Source organism: Vespa mandarinia, chromosome 7 (assembly GCF_050613455.1).
Source record: "Vespa mandarinia isolate Hongniang chromosome 7, ASM5061345v1, whole genome shotgun sequence".
NCBI lineage: Eukaryota > Metazoa > Arthropoda > Insecta > Hymenoptera > Vespidae > Vespa > Vespa mandarinia.
In genome coordinates this window covers 5052501-5072500 of record NC_140816.1, presented here as the reverse complement: position 1 = coordinate 5072500, position 20000 = coordinate 5052501, and the positions used below count along the sequence as shown (strand labels likewise).

General features: G+C 26.5%; 1 protein-coding gene across 1 annotated transcript in view; it reads left to right on the top strand.

Moving 5' to 3' along the window:
- Positions 1-20000, top strand: part of thw (chitin-binding domain protein thawb) — a 104241-nt gene that overhangs the window by 47362 nt on the left and 36879 nt on the right. The gene's annotated exons all lie outside the window — the stretch shown is intronic.

Genomic DNA, 20000 nt, shown 5'->3' with positions numbered 1-20000 from the left:
AGAACAAAAAAGAAAAAGAAAAAAGAAAAAAGAAAAAAGAAAAAAGAAAAGAAAGAAAAAGAAAATCCCTACGAGGGAAGCTGACAGCATATCTATTATCTCATTTTCGTCGATAATGCTGACCGAGTAATTAGAACTCTCTGCAGTAGACGGGCTAATAATAAAGACTATATCAAAGTAGAGATGAACCGTGACGTTAATTTTCTTAAGAGGTAAATGTGCCCTTTAGTCGTTCATATTATTCAAATCACATAGATATTCTTACATAATTCTTATTTTATCTTATAGATATTAAAATTGATATGTTATAATTCGTTAATAATTTTTCCCTTTGTATCTTTCTTATTTATTTTTCTCATTTTAATTTCATTTCAAACTGAGATATATAAAAATCTACATACGTCAAGAATAGTACTTATTTATTTATTATCTCTTATTTTTCTTTTTTTTTTTTTTTTTTTTTTTTTTTATCTCTTAATTGAATATTTCTATATGATTTATAATAATTTACGAATAGATAAAGAAGATGTTGCGACGAAGAAACGTTAAAATAAAAAAATTTATATAAATACTTATGAAATTTTCGGCCTTTACGAAATTATTCATAAAATTATTTATCGTTTCTTTTTGCAAAATTTTAATTCAAACATTTTCTAACGAATACGTTCTTCGTCATTTGTTCGTTGATGTAAGCCAAAAGACCAAAGCATGTTAACGTTTTTGAGAGACTGAAAATTCGTAAGACTCGACGAGTTTGTCGCATTCGCATAAGAAAACAGAATATACGTATGTAGAATATCTCCCACGTGTATTTCTCGTGAGCGTTAAATGTTAGAGTTTCGTTTGTAGACCGGTTCGATAAACTGTTCTCTGTGCTGTTGTTCTACGAATTCTCTTGGAATTTCTAAATGCGATGTACTCTTATTGTCAGGCTACAAAAAGATAGACGGTGAGAGAGAGAGAGAGAGAGAGAGAGAGAGAGAGAGAGAGAGAGAGAGAGAGAGGGAGAAAAGAGACTTATATTTGCATAGCGTCCATTTAAATTCGAACTTTTCAACTTTTAGACTTTATCCTTGCGAACGACTTTTAAGTTTTAATAAACTTTCTTTATTATCACTTCGCACAAAAAGAGAAGGAGAGAGAGAGAGAGAGAGAAATAATTTTATAAAAAAAAGAAAAGGGAAAAAAAAAATAAAGGGAAAAGAGTAAAACATGAGTCGAGATAAAATCACGTAAACATCTCTCGGTAATGTTTCTTTCACGTGTAATTTTCTAATTAAAGGAACGTTCGAAATATACGTTGAAGCGTAACGGGAGATATACTAAGGACCATTTTAATCTAAATAATTAATAGTCCTTTTACGCATTTGTAATTTCAGTTTTTTTTTTCTTTTTTTTTTTTTTTTTTTACTTCTTCCTTCTTTTTTTCCCCGTTTGCACTTTATAATGACAACAAAACGTTTTACGAAATATTTCAATAATGTATTTTTAGAAGGGATGTTACGTTGGAAGGGATAATAATAGTAGGAGAATTAGACAGATTGAAATAATAATTTTAGCCTGTTACATCGGTAAATATGAAATTCTAAGCAAAGGCTTTTAATGACGGTTTTAGTTTGTTTCGTGACTAAGGAAGATAGATTCTCCGCCTTTATGCGATTAGTAAACGTGCTCGCTAATAATAATAAACGAACCTGTTAAAATATTGTCTTGGATCTTTAATTTGTTGGAAAGTGCATTCCTTTCTTTCTATCTTTGTCTCTTTCTGTCTGTCTCTCATTCTCTTTCTCTAATTTCTTTCTCTAATTTTATTACTTACTCCGTTGTATTTACAAATCTCATTAATATTATATATAAATAATATAAAAACATATATAATAAATGGGATAAAATATTTAGTATTTATTATAATAATATAGCAAGTAATAATATGAAATTTAACTTATTTATCCGTGATATAATATTTAGAATAGATAGTAAATAATTATTAATATATATATATATATATATATATATGTGTATATGTATATATTATTATTATTATCATAATTAATTAATATAATAATAAGTGAAATATAATATATAATAATATAACATTATATATATATATATATACACACACACACACACACACACACATAGGCACACTATTTATTATACTTTACGTAATTAATTTAATTACGAAAAAATTTCCTTTTTTTTCTTTCTTTTTTTTTTTTTTTTATTTCTTTCTTCCGAGAGAACAAAATTGAAAACAAAAGATAAAGTTTTCACAAGAAATAGAAAAGAAAAAGAATACATTCTTATCTTTGTTTTTGAAGGGATTTTTGGATTCTTCTAAAAGTTACGTTGCACGACGTTGATACCTTCCGACATAATGAGAATGTTGGAAGAAACGACGAAAGAAAGAGAAACTGAACACCTTCGTTGAACGGATATCACGGGTCATCAAGTCACGAACGTGTGTGCGATCGACGTAATCCTCGGCGTCTTCTTCCTAGGAAGAAGAGACACGACATTAGCGAAAGAAAGTCGTTCTTACTTTCATCCTGCAATATTAATGATCCAGTCACAACGTAGATATAAATCCATGCGAAAGTTACTTTCTTGCGAATCCTTCTTGGTGTAGCTAAAACCATACTTTGCTAGCTAGCTAGCTAGCTAGCTCTAACTAGCTAGTTTTCTTCTTCTTCTTCTTCTTCTTCTTCTTCTTCTTCTTCTTCTTTTTATACTTTTTCTTCTTCTTCTTATTCTTCTTCTTTTCCTTTTTCTTCTTCTACAACAATATTATTAGATCGTAAAAAATAATTAATTGCTATAATAATAATAATACTCGCAAAGTAATAATATTATATGCTATATCGTGATAATGAAATTAAAATTAATTATCCGTGATATAATACTCCGAATAGATAATAGATATTATTATTAATATATATTTTTGTTAATTAATATTGAGATTAATTATCTATGATATATTAGAATAAATAATAGATAATAACTAATAGATAATAACTAATTATTAATATATATATATATATATATATATATATATATATGTATATATTACAAATATACATTAATTACATTAAAAATATAAATTAATATATATTTATAATTATTTATTTTATTCTGACATAAATAAATAAATATATATAATAATTTATATATAATTAAACAATTGGATATGTTCATTTAGTAAAATTTATAGAATCGAAGTATAAAAAAAATCAGGAAATATAAAATGTTACCTCATGATTTCTTTCTCTGAGGTTATCATATTTATTCGTTAAATTATTTCAAAGTTAATCATTTGAAAAAGATAAAAAGATGCATTATGACAGAAAGCGTGCATTATTAGATATAATACGTGTGATTCATTACCATCCCTTTTTAGTCTATCGTACGTTTTACATTAACGTTATATCACTGACATTATATACGTTTTAATACAATTATGAAGACGTGAAGAAAGAAGGGAAGAGGGTGCCTTCTTTAACGCCAAATATCCCGATCATTTATTTTCTGGGAAAAACAAAGAAATAGATTAGAAGATTATGGGCGTCGTAAGTCGTTTATTAAATCGCCACCTATATTCCTCCTTTCATCGTTAAATTAAATCAGGAGGCTGGCTGCTTCGTATCTGGCCTTTTTTATTCTCATTTTTCATCCATGTAGCTTTTATATTTACGTCGATATTAATATAAGCGTAAAACTTTTTTTTTTTCTTACATTATTTTGTATTAATTAAAAGGATACGTCAATAATGATTAATGGAAATTAAGTAACTATTTGTAAATATTCGTTTTGATATTTATTATTTCTCTCTATTTTTTTTTTTTTTTTTTTTTTTTTTTTTTTTTTTTTTTTTAAAGAAATTAATTGTTTCTTCATGAACGGTATACAAATTATATTTATTGATAATTTAATCGTACTATATATGTCATATAGTATTATTAATGTTTATAGTTTAACTATTACATAAGTTGAAACTTATACGATAGTTATAATACTGAAAATATTTTTCTATATATGTGATAGATAGAGAGAAAAAAAAAAGAAAAAAAAGAAAGAAAAAGAAAATCGTCTTATAGAAAGTGAAACGATTTGTTTAATCGATCTTATAAAATCGTTAATAATACTAGCATATATTATCTGTTAAGTTGGAAGGAATGCAACGACGACAATAACGTGAAAAGGTATGTGGATCGAAAAAGTGGGTCAACACAGTGGGACAAAGAATATATAAAAATGGCCTTATAAAATTTAACCCAGAGATAGAAAGGGATAGAAAAAGATAGGGATGGAAAAAAAAGAGACAGACAGACAGACAGAAAAAGAGAGAGAAAGAGAGAGAGAGAGAGAGAGAGAGAGAGAGAGAGAGAGAGAGAGAGAGAGAATTCGAGATAGAAAGCGTCGATAAAAGATAACGGACAGCTATAAGTATTCGAGCACGTTGTAAATGGGAAAGAACGCGAGCCCATATTGATTCCGTCGATTTTGAATAAACGATGAAGAAAATGGTATCGTCACGATCGATCGATACGAGATAAGAAATATCGAATTTAAAAAGAATCCAAAGTACGATACAATGAAATATTGAAGAAGGGCTAAGATAAATAATCTCAGAATTTTTAATAATATATATATATATTAAATGAATAACACCAGTACTTTCGTGTTTCCTTTCTTTTTTTTTTTCTTCCATTCTTTTTCTTTTTCTTTTTCTTTTTAATCGAAAATGTTTCACTATTTTATATGTAAATAAACAACCGAGACGTTATATTGTATTTTGTATTGAAAAAAATGTTTATTTCAAAATAAATAACACTATATATATATTTAGGTATAGTTCTTTTTTGGGAGGGAAGGAATTTTTAGTATTTCATTTCTAAAATAAAGAAAAAAAGAAATAAATGTAAAATATATATTCGTAGAATTAAGTATTGTAGAGAAAATATTTATTATTTTATATCTAAATGTAAATAACAATATAGACTATCTTTTTAATTCGCAAACTTATAATAGTTATTGATACTACTATAAACGTAATTACGTTTATTGAAACATTTCTTAATATTTCATGTCTAAATAAAACAATACCAGTACTTTATATTGAAAATTTTGATATTATTTGTTGGGCCAATTTGATAAAATAAAATAAAAGAAAAGAAAATATATTAAAATGAAATAAAATAAAAATAATAGAATTGATCGGATATACGTAGCATAATATTTATTTATATTTATTTAAAGATAACACATTTTTCCAGAAGATAAAGAGAATAATTTATTTAATCGACGTCAGTATAACTAAACTAACGTGAAATGATTTTATTAATTATTCCGTTAATGAAATTTTTGTTTATTACCCAGAGATATTTCGTTTGGATCGATGTTGCGGAATTCATCGTTACGAAGAAGAAGAAGAAAAAAAAAAAGGGTAGATGAATATTTGCATCGTTCAATTAGATAGCTCACATAAAGAATCGCGTGGTATTTGCATGTTGATATTATCCGTTGGTCGGTACGATGAAAACGGCTTGTGAGAACTCCAATATGTAAAAATATCCGTATCGAACGTATTGATCATGGATGCAACGCGTTGTATTCCGCGTACAGCTACGTTTATCATCCTGATAGATATGCCAAAATATTGGCGGATTTTCAGCGTGCTTTTTTTCTCTTTCTATTATTTTTTCATTCTGTTTATCCGGGCTCTTTTTTTTTTCTTTTTGTTTCCTTGTCTTTTTTTATTATCTTTCTTGTTTTTTTTTTTTTTTTTTTTTTTTTTTTTTTTTTACACGGGGAGATATCAAAAGAAGATTTATTATAACTTGACGATGTAATAAAATTTCCTTCCCTTTTTTTTCTTTTTTTTTTTTTCTTTTTTTACTACCTCTATCTTGACGACAGACATTTCATGTGTTAGTCCCATATACTTCTCTCTCTCTCTCTTTTTTTTTTACTATTATATATGTGTCTTTTACTTTTTATATATATATATATATATGTATATAAAAATACACATTTCAATTAGTAGTAAAATTGTAATTGGAGTTTTTCACGAATGAAGTCGTATATTTGAATTTGGTAATAGGATATCGTGTCCTTCGTTAAATAGAAAATCCTACGAGATGTTGATTTTTCTTCTAAGGTATATTTGTACTTTATTCGATATATATATATATATATATATATATATATATATATATATATATAGAATAGTTATTAACGTAACGGAATAAGTGACAATTTCAATTGCTATCGATCGAAAAAGTTCATTTTCATTATCGCTAGATTTCCTATTAATTTTCGATGGGTATAAATGTTCGCGTATGCAATTGGCTCGAATAATCGATCATAAAATTTAAGAAAAGATTTATTACAGAGTAAAAGAGAAAGAGAAAGAGATAAAAAAGGCAAAGAGAGAGAGAGAGAGAGAGAGAGAGAGAGAGAGAGAGAGAGAGAAAGAGAAAGAAAAAGAAAGTGAGAAAGAAAGAGAGAGAAAGAGAGAGAGAGAGAGAGAGAGCGAGAGAGAATAAAGACGAGGTTTTAGGACAGCTGTCATTTTCGTCGAAGGATATTGAGCAATCTTCCTTCTCGTCGCCATCGTTAAGTCTCGCAAACGATATCGAACGATCTCGTATTAGAATCGTTTCTCTAGCTAGTATATGTATGTATATAGGTATAGTAGATATACATTATATCCATAGAACGTAGTAGTAAACCAGTTCGCCGTGTTCTCGTACACGGTATTCTCGTCTGGGTCTCTTTTCTAATGTATAATGGATTTTCCCATAGAGATCGAATGAAATTTCGATAGGTCCGTCAAGATGGATGATCCAGGTGTGCGAGAGATTGCGATAGAACCCTTCTCTTCTTGCTCCTTCAAACCGAGATCTAATCAAATTGTATATATAAGAAACGGATGCTTTCTTTCAATGTGTTTACGAAAAAAAAAAAAGAAAAAAAAAAGAAAGAAAGAAAGAAAGAAAGAAAGAAAGGAAAAAGGAAAAACATAGTTTTTTTACTACTAAAATTTTCCTATCCGAAATATATGGGGAGATTTTTTTTCTTTATTATTTCTTACGAATAACAAAATATTCGGAAAATTTTATATATATATATATATATATATATATATATACATTTATTTATTTATATTTATGTAAATATACATGTATAATTTGAAATTGAAATATTTTTGGATTATCTACATTCACGTCGATTGTTTATAATTTTGTAATCAACGTTAATTAAATAATTTTCTATTGAAATTTCACGTTCGATATTAATTTTTTTACTTTTTTTTTGTTTTTTTTTCTTTTTTTTTTTCCTTTCTTTCTTTTTTCTTCATTTTCATTTTTACCAGAACAATTGTATAACTTGCGAATTCGTTCATTCGTTCGTTATTTTTTTTTTCTTTTTTTTATTTCTTTTTTTTTTTGATCTTTTTCATATCGACTCATCAATTATTCACATAGCATCAGTATTAGCTAGGAAAGAATTTTATACGAGACGAGGAATAAAGAATACTGCGAGAGTTAACAAAAGTTTATTTTTTGTTTCTTCTTTCCTTTTTCTTTTTATAACTTTTTTTTTTTGGTCTTTTTTTTTTTTTTTCTTTTTTGTTTTTATAACTTTTACGATAGGAATTTGGTATAACGCCCGTGTCGATAACTGGCAGTTCTTTCGCGGAAATAACGTTGGCTCAATATCCCGCACGATCTAGCACGCTATTCGTCGGAATCGTAATGACGTACTTTCACCGGATCGTCGAGCATCGACAAATTTTAATTTTTCTTTACTCGCGAATTGTGACTCCTCATTGAATCGTCGTTTAATCTTCTCCTTTTTTTTTTTTCTTTTTTCTTCCTCTTTTTTGTTCTTTTCTTTTCTTTTTTTTTTTATCGTATCGTTTCGTTTCGTTTCGTTTTGTTTCCTAAGTACCACAATAACAGCCAACTCCTCCCATTGTATTTACTCTTATTATAAATCAGCATCATTTTATCGAACGCGTCACGTTTTATAGAGAAAATAATCAGTACCAATCGTGAACGAGAAAGTTACCGTAGTTATTATCCTCGTCGAGTTTATATTATAATATACCGCATTTCGTGAAATTTCTAGTTGAGATTTTACAACCGAATAGAGGAAGAATCTTTGGATTCGATCTTAATTTACATTTTATTCACGCCGGACGATTACGCGAAAGCGCTTAAACTTTTTTTCCCTTTCTTCTTTTTGTTGCTCCTGTTCTAGTTTTTTTCTTTTTTTTCTTTTTTCTTTTTTCTTTTGTCTTTTTCATTTAATTCTCTTTAATTCTACAAATTACGAACTCCTTTTATGCATACGTTGAATCGAATACATAGTTAATTCAATGGATTAGAATTTTGTAGATTTCTAAAGAGATTACTATTTTAGTATTGACTGAAACAAAAACTTTTTACTATTTAAATACTATTTTTACTATTTAAATGAAAAAAAAAAAAACAATATATATATATATATATATAATTATAAATGGCTCACATTATTGGATCTAAATTAATCCGTGGATCCATTAAATAGTATTAATACATTAAATAATATTAATATATTAAATAATATTATATAATGTTATGTTAAGTAGTAAAAAAAAAATATTAAGATTTATTTAAATAATATTACTATATGAAAATATTATCAAAGTAGTATTATTTTTAAATAATAAAAATGAAACTTGTATTTTACAATCAATATATATATATTACAATATCGTTTATCCTTTTTCTTTTATTTATATATCTCTATTTCTTTTTAACTTTTATTCATCCTTTAATGTAATAATATTATCGTTAATATTTTTTAAATATGGTCTTGTTAAAGATATGATAAATGTGCGGTTTTATCATCTCTTTGAAATTTATCAAAGCAATCTCCAATGGTTCTAGATTTTAAAAAGCTTTTCTTTGTTTGTTTTATTTCGTTTTTCGTTTTATTATTTTTTTCCTGTTTTCTTTTTTTTTTTTTTTTTTGTTCCTTTTTATTTTTTGTTTATTTCTTTTTTTTTTTTTTCCTTTTTATACCTATTCACCGTTACAACACGAGTCACGTAGAAACGGACGCATTATCGTGCCCGAATATCAAATATCACGACAAAATATCCGCTGTTGCTTGTGTTATCTCGAAGCAACGAGGAAAACGTGGCGGAAATCTAATATGTACCTTCTGACTTTTTCTACTTTCTTTTCTAGACACTTCTTTTCCTCCTCTTATTTTTCCCTTAGAACCAACCTCCATACCTTTTTCTTTTCTTTATTTTTATTTTAGCCGTCCTCGTGTTTTCTTCGTACCTTTTTATCCCTTCCATATTCTTTTTTCTTGTTTCCTTTTTTTTCTTTTCTCTTTTTTTTCTCTTTTTTTTTTTTTTTTGTTCTTAAATTCCTTTTTCACAATAATCCCCAGGAATTCTATTTCTACGAATACTCGCCTTTAGAAAAATAATCTACCATTATTATTTTTCTACATTTTTACAAGCAGTTTACAATATCGAAATGTTTGAACATATGATGCAGAACAGGAAGTTGAATTTAATTTATCAAAGTATCCATAAATATTCATCATTCCCTGTCAACAAACTATGTATATATATATATGTATATATGTATATATGTATGTATGTATGTATGTGTTTCGTAATCATAGTTATCCAAACATGCCGTTTAGATTACATAACTATCCCCTTCGAAATCAGTCGAGTTTATTAATTTATCGTCGAATTTCTCGACGTAACACGGTTACTTGATCGGTCTAGGATGATTAAAGTGTCAACATTCTCTGAAGTATCTAATTGAAGTTTCATCGGATTTCACGAAGCAAATACGACGACAAATTAGATACGTCTTCCGTTTCGAGTTTCCATCGAGTAATACGTACTTTACTCTTTATACACACAACGTAGTATTTTAATGGTACACTTGAATATTTTACTTTATATTTATCAATGAATATATAAATATATATATATATATATATATATATATATATATTTTATTCTTTTTTATTTTTCTCTAAGAAAGTATTATTATATAATATTTAATCAAAAACATTTAAAGATAAGACATATGTTATCTTATTTGAAAGAGGTACATTCGTGTGTTCGTCTATTGTGTACAATATACTATTTAAATTTCTTTTGTCGTACATATATATATATATATATATTTTTTTTTTTTTATACAATTTGTGAGTTTTTTTCGATGATCTTAAATTTTATCAATGTCAATTCTCTAATCATAATTTAAACAAATATAATATTTAACGTGAAACTAAATGCTATGAATACTTTTCGTATGATGTATTTCCCTCTCCCCTCCCTTCCTCTCCCCTCTCCTATAATTGAATTGCAAATTCGCTCGACTTTTCAAGCGGCGTCACGTTTAAACATCCAACATAAACTGTTTTCCTTAATGAAAGCACGTCGACGGTCTTGCCACGAGCAGGTGGTAGTTCCGTGAAATGTAAAAGGACTTCGAACGACAGAATAAACCGGACAGAAAGACACTAATTATTAATTCTGAATACAAGCGTTAATTGAATAGCACTTAATCGAATACGATCTTTTGTATCCGTTTTGATTCTTAATTTGTTTTCGATCATTATTAACATTATACATGGATAATTAATTATGTTGTTGTTTCGATAATGTTCGTACATTTATTATTTCTAATTAGTAATATTTAATATTAATTTAAATAATACGCGATGTATATTATTGCATATATATATATATATATATATATATATATATATATATTTGCAACAATTTAATTTGTCATGAAATTTTCTAGAAAAAAAGTGTAATAATAATTTTTTATATTTATCTTTAATAATTAGTAATGTTTTAGACGTTGGCATAAAAATTTCGATAAAAATAAATTATGGGTCGTTTATTTGTGGGATATATATATGTATATATTAGTTTAAGAACGTTGTTACGTAAATTTTATTTAAATTAAAAATTATCATATTTTGTATAAATTTCATACCTCACTTACATATATCTATAAAAATTTAATAAGAGAACGTTATTATACAAGTATAATATCATGATCGTAAATATAACGTGGAAAATGTTATTCGCTTGTAATTTAGTTTGATATAAGTTACAGTAATAGAATGTACTTAGGTAAACTTTGCATCGGATTCAATGAACCATACTATATTACTATGTATAGTTAGAATTTCAAATTACTATAACTGAACCCGTGGAATTCCATTATACAAGCTACAGAGTTACGAGGGATTACCGTCCTTACAGATTTAAAGGAAAAGTTACGACTATATTTAATTTGTGCTTTACCATATCTTTCATTGATATGAAACAAATTTTTTGATTTATTTTTTATTCCTTTTTCTTTTCTTTTTTTCTTTTTTTTTTTTGTTTTTTTCTTTTTTTTGTTTTTTTTCCCTCTGTGTTTTTTAAGCATGATCGCTACAACTTTTTTTATGGATTTGTTAATAATAAAAAGTTCGTCTCCGATTATCTCCTATAAAAAGTATATGAGAACATTTTTTATGTTTCAATCAAAAAGTGTGTGTGTGTGTGTGTGTTTTTATTTTCTAAATAAATGAAATTTGTATAAAAAAAAAAAAGAAAAAAAAATCGATTACTTGGAACGATAATCTATGAAATATTTCAATTCGATTTGATTTTCATTGTTGGTTTCGAAAATATTTACGGAGGATCTTTAAGAAAATTAGAAAATTCGTAAAAAATTGTATATCCGATGATAATGATTAAGTAAAAGATATTAAAATTAATATTAGCAATAAGTTGTTCTTTTTTAGAAGTTCGCAAAAGTGTTAGTTTCAATTTCCCTGTCTCTCTCTCTCTCTCTCTCTCTCTCTCCCTCTCTGTCTCTTTCTTTCTCTCTCTCTTTTTTGTTTTGTTTTTTTTTTTTTTTGTACAATTATCGTACCTAAATCTTCTAAATAAAGAGGTATCTCATACTCTTCTTTTCCTCACATCTTTGGATTTCGTTTAAAATTTTCTTTTCGTTCGGGCGTGAGAATTATCCGAGATCAAAAGCGGATTTATTCGATTGCTTTTGAACGGAATCACGATCGGATAATCTATCTTTCATGTAAGGTAGCTTTGGGATTTTATCCTGATTTGAAATGAATTTATTTAGCGTTCGAACGAAAAGAAATGCGGACTGTCTTATTTAGAAAGAAAAATGAAAAAGAGAAGAAAAATGAAGGACAATATTTTGACATTTCTTTTTTGATTTGTCGAAAGAAAAAAAAAGAAAAAAGAAAAGAAAGAGAAATTGAAAAAATGAAAAAATTAGAATAAATTTAATTGGAAATTAAATATATAATTTAAATTAATTTAAATTAATTGGAAATAATTTAATTGGATATATATATATATATATATATATATATATAGTAACAAAATAATATTAATAATAATAAATAATAAATATATTTATCAAATGTATAACCAAATGGAGATACATATGTAATATATTTTGCGTTAAAGCGAACCATGGAAGAAAGATAGAAAGAAGGAAACTAAAGTAGTAGAGGAAAGAGACAAAGCTTTGGACTTTGCTGAATACGAAATGCCACCTTGTTGAGATTTACGGCTTCGAATATCCGCCATAATTTCTTCGTGCCTTGAGAAAAGTCAGCGGATAATATGTTCGTTCTGGGGTTAGAGGAGGTTGAAAGTAAAGGAGGGGAGGGGGAATGCTTTCGAGCGAACTACCCTCGCTACGCAAATAGAGAGATATAGGATCCTTTTCGTGTTGCTGTACTTTCGGAAGATCTAGAACGAGTAAAATGACCTAAAACTAGTTCGTGTTTTTGACCATTCTCGAAGTAAATAAAGAGAGAGAGAGAGAGAGAGAGAGAGAGAGAGAGAGAGAGAGAGAGAGAGGGAGAGAGAAAGAACACCTACACACACACACACATATATATATATGTATGTATGTATATATATATATACTTACAATACTCCTATTACTCAGTCTGATGTTGTCTAATCCAGTATGGTGATTGATGATAACCGTGACGATAGCTCCTCTAACTATAATCGACCTACAAAATCTCTATCTTGTTGTATTATCTCTTTACTACGCCTATGTTATCTATGCGAGCATTAAATTGTATAGGAAGTCATAGGATATGATCGAACTCGATTAAAGTTGCTTTCGATAATAATTATTATTATTATAGGTAATTAATCTATTGAAATAATTATAGTTGCTTTTTTTACCTCTTTTTCTTTTTTCTTTTTTCTTTTTTCTTTTTTTTCCTTTTTTTCTTTTTGTCAAAACGAACATTCTTTTTACATGGAAGATGATACTTTTGTTTTTAATTATTTGCCATTATTATTATTATTATTATTATTATTATTTTGTTGCTAATATTCTCTATATAAAAAGAACATATTAATCTTTTATGTTTTATTTGTATATCTATTATGTATTATATATATATATAGATATATATTTATTTATTTATTTCATATTTGCAATTGTTAGATTATAAAAAAGATAAATACAATATTATTACGAGCTTAAGTGAATTTATATGTACCAAAAAAAAAAAAAAAGAATGAATTGCAATAAAAAAAAAAAAAAGAAAAAAAAAAACGTTTCACATCATCAGCTTTATTATTTAACAAGAAAACTTTAAAAGATGCATCTATATTTTGTTTTCTACTTTAGAATAATAATTCTTTTTTCTTCATAGTAAGTACACTTTTGCTTTGACTGCGGGAACTCTTGTTATAAAGATTTACACGAGAGTGACACGATTACACTTTGGAAAGCGCCAGTCTTTTGGCGTTGCATGAAAATAATTTACGAGTGTTGTTGTATATACGCCTCACTCTCTTGTAATAAGAGATATATGTGTGTGCGTTTTAATGTTACAAGAGATGTATCAGTATGTGTGTGTGTGTGTGTGTGGGTGGCTACGTTAAATCATGCTCCTAGCGTATAATAATAAGTGTGAATCGTATTCATTTCTCTTCATTGCACGACTTTGTTGACGTGATTTAAGATTCCTAGTGTTTCAACAATGAAACAAAGATATATATATATATATTTATTTATTTATCTGTGTGTGTGTGTGTGTGTGTGTGTGTGTGTGTGCGGGCGCATCTAAAAGTATTAAGGAAAAAATATTAATTTAAGAGACACTTTAATTTAAATGTTGCTAAGAAACTATGCATATACGATTAAAATTCAATAAGAGTAATAGTAAATAAATAATATTAATAAGAGAGTGATGATTTCTTAGTTTATCTTGTATCTAAGTTATATTGCACTTAAGTTATAATATTGGTATAAAGAAAACACATAAGATGAACGTAGAATAAGCGCAAAGTAAGCGCGAAATAAACGCAGGGTAAGCATAAAAAGTCTCGAACATCCAATTTCGACATTAACGACTATTAGTAGATTTTCTAATCCCTTATTTTAAATAAACAAAATCAAATTTATATAATTATAATGAAAATCTAAATGATTTTATTATAATTATATGTCTTTATTATGAAAGAAAACAAAATTCAATTTTAAAAATTATTAACAATATTGATTTTATTATAACAATATTATTGCATTATTTAAATAAATAAAGGATAAATTACGCTTGAAAATGGTATTTGTTTCATGTCTGTACGATTTTCCATTCCGAAGATATCGCCTTCGAAAGATTTTCATTCATAATTCGTATAGTACAGCTGTTCGTAGTAATAGTAAGTAGTAGTAGTAAGGATGCGTAAATTCTTGGAATTTATATAGGTCAGTGTGCCATCTAACCAATTTGAATGAAATTATATAGGTCAGTGGGCCAATGTAAATATTCTTTAATTTAAATGGGAATATCTCCGGAATTAAAAGTCGTACAGACTTGAATCAAACATCGTTTTAAAGGGTAGAATTTTCTCTATTTTTTCAATGTATTGTTAATAATTAATTAACAATTTGTTATAAACAATTTTTATAAACAAATTCTTATGGACCAAATCCATCTTATTTTCTAAAAAAAAAAAGTTAATAAATAAATAAATAAATTCAGATTGTGACTGATCCATAAAATTATATAAATTAATAAATAATTTATAAACAAATTATTTCTTTTACCGAGAAAACAATTTTTTTCAACATTACGTGATATCTCCGGAACCAAAATTCGTAGAAACTTGAATCAAGTACCATTTTAAAGAGTAAACTTTTATCCATTCTTTCCAGCATATTGTTAATAATTAATTAATAATTTGTTATAAACAATTTTTATAAACAAATTCTTACAAACTAAATTTCTGATTTCGTCGAAAAGAAATCAAATACGGATTGTTATTAAATAAATTAATAAATAATTTTGAAACAAATTATTTTATTTATTAAAAAATATAATTTTTTTATATTATTAATTGTCATGTTTTCCATTCTCATGGGAATATTTCTCAGAACTAAAAGTCGTAGAGACTTGAATCAAATATTATTTTAAACAACAGCATTTTCTCTATTTTTTCCACGTATTGTTAATAATTAATTAACCATTTGTTATAAAAAATTGTATTGTTCATATTTTTTTTTATTATTTTTTCTTTTCTTCTTTTTAGAAAAGATCAAATGATTTTTACTTTATATTCTTTTCAATGCTTCTAAAACGATGTACCTCTATATAGAATCGAAAGAATAAAAATAAATGACGAGGGACTATTCATAGGGTTTTTTGATACTACCACTATCAAAACGTGGAGACTTGAATGTAACTTTTCTCTCTCTCTCTCTCTCTCTTTCTCTCTTTCCCTCTATTTCGCAATTGACAAAATTTTAGAAATGCCTTGTATTGTATTTCTCGTACTGTCCTTTCAGTTCGTTCGCGAACGCATATTTTGGAACAATACAATAGAAGCGCGTATTTTGCGAGTATTTGCAATCGACGAGACAAAAATATCTATAAATATTTCTTTTTTTTTTCTATTTATTCATTTATTCATTTATTCACTTATTTTTTCATTCATTTATTTATTTGTTTATTTTTCTTTAGTCGTATTTCTCAAATATTGTAAAAATTCATTTTGTTCAATAGAAGTTCTTGAAATTCTTAGCTATTTGCATGCATGAAGAATTCGTAGTTCGATTCGTCAAATTTTTTTTCTACTCTTTCTTCTTTTATTTTTTTTTTTCTTCTTCGTTTATATATATATATATATATATATATATATATATATATATTTTTTTTTTTTTCTTTTTTTTTTTTCTTCACAGTAGAAGAGTGGCTTCAAAAGGACCTTTTAGCAAAAGGTTTCGCGTATACGTACATATATAATATCTTTCATCCTCCGGTTTGTTCGCTTTAATAAATAACATCTTTTAGCTGTTAACGACGAGGTGAAAGCGCCACTAACGTTGAGATAAAAGAAAGAAAAAAAAATTAATAAAGCGCGCGTGCGAGAGAAGCGCATCATGTCTGTTTCTTTGATGCCAGGACATACAGGCTATAAAAGACACACACACACACACACACACACACACACACACACACAGATACATAAGTACGTAAACGCATACGCTTACGCATTCTTGTAATCAGTTCGTCTATGTTCTCTCACGCTTTTACTCCGATCCAATTGTTACATATAATGGGAAAATAAAAAACATTGTTCTTGACTTTCACAATCATTCTAAGGAAATTTTTATGAGTTCATTGACAATAATGAAAGTATAATGATTTTATTATCATTGTCATTGTCTTCACCTTCAATGAAAATTTTATTACCATTAATTTGATAAAAATTATTATTTTTCCTTTATAATATCGATTTCATACACGTAATTTTATTGTCACTCATCATTTTTATCATTAATACGTAACATTGTGCACGTACAATGCAACGTTTTATTTTTTTACTTTTATTTATTTTTTATTCTTTTTTTTTTTTTTTTTTTTTTTTTTTTTTCAATAAATTTATTACTTTTTATAATTTTTTTCTTTTAAAGTATCCATTTAATTCATATTAACTGCTATGTTATCTTCGTTATTATTCTCTTATTAACAATGAGTTCAATATTTTGTTTTATTGATTTTTAACATTTCAACGTTTTTTTTTTCCTTTTTTTTTTTTTTATTGAACGTTTGTATAATATATGTTTTTGCATATTAATATCAATGAATGCTTATTTGTGTAAGTGAATACATGAATAATTATTGAAAATCGTTGATCTTTGAACTTATATGACCAAACCTCGAGAGTTTAACATTTAAAAAATTCTACATCAATAGTTACCCGTAGATTTATAATCTGATTAATTAGCATATCAAAACATGTATTTGAAAGAGCTTGTCTTTTTTTTTTAATTTATTCATGGACAAAGCATGCTTTAATTAGGGTTGCCTTTACAACTAAGAAGATTAGGATATTATAAATCCATAGAATAATAATCGTGTCCGCGTATATGCGTATGTTATGTATATATATATAACGTATACTCTAAAGACATTGCTATATCAATAAAATTACACTTCTGATATATAGGATGAGTCAAAAGTTTTCAAGTGATTTTAAAAATCAATTACTCTTTTCTATTTAGCCTAATATTTATTTATTTATTTACTTTTTTTTTTTCTTCAGATTATAAAACATGCCTGGCTTATAAAACTATAAGCATAACTACAAGCTAGAACAGTCTTGAAAAAGAATTATTTATATTGAAAATTATTCTATAGGAACTTTTTACCCACCTAAGAAAATGTTTACCCCCACTCTCCCTCATTTACGATTATTTACATTAATAAATTATATCATATATTAATAATATTTAACTTCTATCTAAGGACATTTGATTCGTCTTGTACATTAACACATGTGCCATACTATTAACATAATATTTATTTATATTTTAGAATAACAAATTTAGATCTATTAAGTGATTTATAAAGAAATTGTTTTTAATCAGTTTAATGTCGACGATAGAAATTTTTTAACCGATCAACTTCCAGTTCACTTACGTTCTATGTAGATATTCTTTTAGTCTTTTGAAAATCTCTCTATATAATTTGTGTATCTATGTATGTCTAAATATATATATATATATATATACATACATACATACACACACATACACACACATATATATATATACATAGATATATCTCTCACCAAAAAGTAATCTACTTGATATTCCTAAAAAAGGAAAAAGTCAAATATATATATATATATATATATATATATATGCGCGTGTGTGTGTTTGCTTATGTCTACACATGTATGTATATATAGAAGCAAAGAGACGAAACGATAACATTCAAAGGTCATAAAAAAGGACATTTTACCAAAGCGATAAGCTTATATTCGGAATAGTTCGAACAGCAATTTAAATTTCATAAATATTTGAGTGAACGATGGTAAACCGATTTCGATGTAGACGATTGGATTTTTAAAGTTTTCGTAATCTTTGGGTTTACGAATTTTATTTTAAAATCTTTACCAAGTCGATATTAAATTTGACAAATTTACATGTTAATCATGGATTATTCATATGTGATAATTTTTTATTTCTTTTCCGGGTTTTTTTTTTTTTTTTTTTTTTTTTGTTTTTACTTTTCATTTTATTTTCTGTTCTTAATTCAAAGCTACAGCATTCTTGTTCGACTCAAATACATACGTACAAATAAATCAAAGTTTGACAGGTGAAACTTAAAAAAAAGGGGAGAGGGGATACACTTTGCATCTCAGTAAAAATATAGGTCAAAAGTGTTTTTTTAAGACGACAAAATACATTTTCCTCTTTTTTCTTTTTTTCTTTCTTTCTTTCTTCCTTTCTTTTTCTCTTTCTTCGTCCCTTTTATTTCTCTCTGTCTCTATCCGTGTGCATACACGTGCGTATACATATACACGTTTACGTTTTTTCTTCCTATTTTTTTTTCTCCCTCACTCCCGTCCCCCGTTTCTCTCTAACTTCATCCCAACTTCGAGCAAGTCTCTTACTCGCGTTTCTTTCCTTTTGATCTACATACATTTACACGTTCCACTATTCTCTATTCTCTTTATCGGAGTGTAAAGTCGATGTAAAATCGATCCCACTGTCCTATGTAAATATGTAACTGCGTACATTATTTTAAAACGATTGCTTTTTCCTTGGCTTACGTTTGTTTTCATCGATCATTTTTATTCGATGATATTCATTGAATCGTTTCGAATGAATTTAATCATATTGAAATATTATTTTTATTTATAAATGAAAAAGGAAAAATGATGATATTTACAAATAATTGACTTTATCATTCGAACGAAAACACATAGATACAAGATAGTCAAACTTTGGTGATACGCAAGTTCACCAATGTAATCTAATCAAACAACAATAGTTTTATCATTGAATATATATATATATATATATATATATATATATATATATATATATCGAACTTTCTGCGATTCGCAACTTTCTGCAACGTAATCTAATCCTTCTGCAAAAGTTTCGATGTAAAATAATCGTTTATTGTTTTCTAACTTTCTCGGTAATTCGAAAAGTTTTTCGAAATTCTTGTCGATACCAACAAATAGCTGTTTCGGGCTATACTAGTTTAAAGTTATTTTTCATTGTCGATATATATATATATATATATATATATATATATATCTTCCTTCTCTCTCTCTCTTTCTCTCTTTATATATATATATATATATATATATATATATATATATATATAACGTTTTTATATTCTTTTCCGATTAAAAAAAAGAAAAGTTGAAAGAATATCATTAAACGATTTTTAAACAAATCTTGGAAAGTTATATATATATATATATATATATATATATATATAGAGAGAGAGAGAGAGAGAGAGAGAGAGAGAGAGAGAGAAAGAGAAAGGTAGGAAAATAAAAAAAAAATAAATAAAAAAGAAATACAAATTCCATGTTGATCAAGTAATAGCCGATGCGAGAAAGCTTGTAAGAATGTATATATATATATATATAC